Source organism: Elephantulus edwardii, unplaced genomic scaffold (genome assembly GCF_000299155.1).
Source record: "Elephantulus edwardii isolate Elephantulus edwardi_28Jun2011 unplaced genomic scaffold, EleEdw1.0 scaffold00433, whole genome shotgun sequence".
NCBI classification, from domain to species: domain Eukaryota; kingdom Metazoa; phylum Chordata; class Mammalia; order Macroscelidea; family Macroscelididae; genus Elephantulus; species Elephantulus edwardii.
The window spans coordinates 57,348-57,851 of record NW_006400183.1 but is presented as its reverse complement, the minus strand read 5'-3'; positions in this window follow the sequence as shown (position 1 = coordinate 57,851).

Sequence of the window (504 nt, the reverse complement as noted above, 5' to 3'; positions counted from 1 at the left end):
AAAGACCTGAACACTTGTATAATTTTCATCATTTCTCCATGTTCACAGAATTTCCAGAGGCAAGCTATTTTGGAAGTGGATGCAACTCCTGCTTCCAAAGTTGTTTTAATCTGTGAACCCTACCAAACACTGTCCGCCATGGGTAACCATTATCACATTTGACTCAACAGTATCACAGAGTTTAGCATTACAGAGTTACCTCTCTAAAGCAAATTGACAGACCAGTGCTGTACCACTCAGAAGAATGTTTGAACAAAAGCAATTAAAACAAGGCCTGAAGGCCTCAGATTAAAATCACCCACCTTTGGCTTGGTAGTATAATTTCCTATCCACTAGGCCAACAGAGCTTTATGACTCACAGCAGTTCTATGAACAACAGATCTAAACCTTGACCCACATCCTACACCATCCTCACAATCTGAGACATGCTCAAACCCATTGCTACAGTTACCCTATCAATCCATCCTATTCAGAATCTTATTTTCTTCTCTGACCTTCCACTTC